This window comes from Nansenia antarctica, assembly GCF_963989245.1.
Source record: "Nansenia antarctica genome assembly, chromosome: 13".
Classification (NCBI taxonomy): Eukaryota; Metazoa; Chordata; class Actinopteri; order Argentiniformes; family Microstomatidae; genus Nansenia; species Nansenia antarctica.
Window position 1 is genome coordinate 6,320,883 of NC_137683.1, and position 2,733 is coordinate 6,323,615.

At 42.1% G+C, this 2,733-nt stretch overlaps 1 long non-coding RNA gene across 1 annotated transcript; it reads right to left on the reverse strand.

Moving 5' to 3' along the window:
- Positions 1–282: 282 nt before the first annotated feature.
- LOC308169280 lies at positions 283–1,863 on the reverse strand. The gene is made up of 5 exons (XR_013937756.1): positions 1,770–1,863; positions 1,513–1,653; positions 1,067–1,169; positions 615–834; positions 283–416 (listed from the first exon to the last, which is right to left on the reverse strand). It is a non-coding gene; the product is annotated as an uncharacterized lncRNA (long non-coding RNA).
- Positions 1,864–2,733: the final 870 nt, after the last annotated feature.

Sequence of the window (2,733 nt, forward strand, 5' to 3'; positions counted from 1 at the left end):
TTTTGGACAGTCTCTGGCGGTGGTGGGTGAGGCTGAAACGTTCATGCTGTGTTCAGGAGACCAGTGCAGAATGGGATGGGGGATGGTGTTTTGGGGATCTGGAGTTGGGTACTGTTTCCGGTTTGGCATTACTTCTTCTTGTTACAAAATCTTACAACATTTCTTATTCTAATTTAAACTTAAACTAATTCCTCAATGTACAAAGTTACTATTTAATTCCCATATTCCCAATAATATTATATATAATATAAATATATACAAAGCTGTATACTACAACTGAAAGCTGCCGCTACTACCGCTACCATGGCAACCGGAGACAAGCTACCGTAGTTCACATAAGGCTGGAAACGCTACAAGCACACACCTGACACCATCTCCAGGAACAACAACAAAAAACACAGAGGGAGATCAGGCACCTGTGAGGGAAGGAAAAGGTGATCATGTCAGATCTATGGTATAGAGCTACATGACTGGGGTCTTAATCGCTCTGTATAAATGATAGATGGATGTAATGATAGTGGTATCTCCAGATGTACGTCTGTGTGTGTGTATATGTGTGTGCCTGCATGTCATGAAAGTATACTTTATTATTTCTTTTATTCAATGTTATTTACCTTTAATACTGGCCAAAGCCATAGGAAGCGGTCGAAATGCTGGCCATCAGGTCGCACTGGAAGTTCTCATATGTCCGTGGATGTTTTGACAATTTCAGCTTCATGAAGCAAGTGGATGACTGTGGTAGAACACAGTCAACCACTTCCACTTGCAGGTATTCTGGAGGGACATCCCACCCAGTCCAAAAAGCCAGAAGTCTTTTCAGACCTTCAGACGAACCTAGGTAGTGGATAGGATATCAATTCAGAAACAATCCATTTCAACAAGGGCCAACAACGAATGTCTCCGCCCTAGGAGACCTATCCTAGAGCAATAGGTGGCAGATTTTGGCAGAATAAAGTAATTAATTGCAAGTGCCCTAGAGAGTGCTGTGGTCTAATGTGCTTGGTGCTTGTTCTGTATACACATCCATGTAAGGGCATCAGTATCGAATAATGAAAAATAGCCATACTTGTTTCGATGAAGGTCCTCAGGTATCCCAGCATCCTCTCCTGGCCCTCCTCATCGCCATCTTCCAAATCTGCCTCCGGCCATTCAATTTTCTCCAGAATCATCTAATATAAAATGCACCGGTTAAAATTTGCTCCCCCTTTATGCTTTTTCAATTACAAAAGCCGTTTCAATACACAATCTTTAAAAAAATAATCGAGACACATTGTGGATTCCGAGGGGGGAGTGTTGATGTCGTTGCAAGCTTAAAAAGTCACTTCTGGCAATATTTCCCACTATCTAGCCTAGACACCTATGTCTAAAATCTGAAATTCACAGGGTCTCATGTCACGAAAAATATTTTGGGGATCTTGCTAAGGCCAATCCATACTCTCGTAACAAAAACAAGTGAATATTTAGCAATAAAAATGCTGTCACATGTAGCTTTAATGTTTTCATTTGCATTACCTGTGGCGTGATCCTGGTTTCTGCGGCTCTTGGCCATAAGACTGGCACAGTGTCCGGCCTGGAACTTAATAGCTCCCAGACACCGGTGTCTTTTAGCCCCCTCCTCAGGTGTTTGACCTGCTGTTTCGTCCTTTCCAGCACCTGTAAAACAAATAAACCCCCCAAAAAACGTGTCATGGTTATATTAAGGCAACAGTGAATTCAATGAGAACCAGTGGTTTCGTTTAAATTCAAAGACTTAAGAAAGACAAACTTACAGCATGCACCAATAGTTTCTCCGCCAGCCACATCCTGTTTGCTGATGTAGGCCCTGGGAAATCCCATGCCTGGCATAGGGAGAGGACCTTCTCTTTGTGGTCCTCGGTGAGGTCATGACCATTGTTCAGCTGACAAGAAATGTAATTGTGAAATGTAACAAATGTAAAAAGCAATTACTTAACACATTGTAAATAGAGAGCAATATAACATCATGAAATACTGCACAATACTAGCAATTAAAAAGCTATTTCTAACCAGTTCCAGCGCCTCCCGAACATCCATGTCCACACAATCCAATGGGGAGACAATTGTCATGTGCTGCGCCCCCCAAAACAGGACATGTGCAATGGCTGGGCTCAGGCCGGTCAAGCATGGTCCACCATGCAGGAAACTGTGCCCCATCATGCGGCCCGCGACAATGAAGAAGTTGCTGTCGAGGAGGGTCTGGTCAGTAGACGGAACCAGATGGTCCGTCTCCCCGTGGAAAAGTAAGGTTTTCCCTTAAAAGAATAAAAAGGTAAAACATTTATTTTAGACATCTGGAAAATATTAACATGACCACCAGGCTAGGAAAATATAGCCTATGCATTCAAAAAATTAAAATCACATATGTACGAGTAACAAGACTTAATTACCTTTCTCTTCATCAAGGTGGAAGCCATATTGGAGGCTCTCCATTGCAGTGGCGAGGACAAATCTGGCCACACCCTCACCGACGGCGGCGTCCCCTTGTAAAAATGAAATAATCAGTAATTTTTAAATAACAAGTTTAGCTTAACAAGTTATTGAAAACCATTAGTGTAATGGTACTGTACAGATCTATAGATTATCCTGATTGGCCCACTGGTTTTTTGCTTCCCCAAATGTCCTCTCCAATCTCTCTATCCCCCTTTCCTGTCATTGTCTCTACTATCTCTCTACAATAAAGCATAAAATGCCCCAAAAATACATTTAAAAACAAGA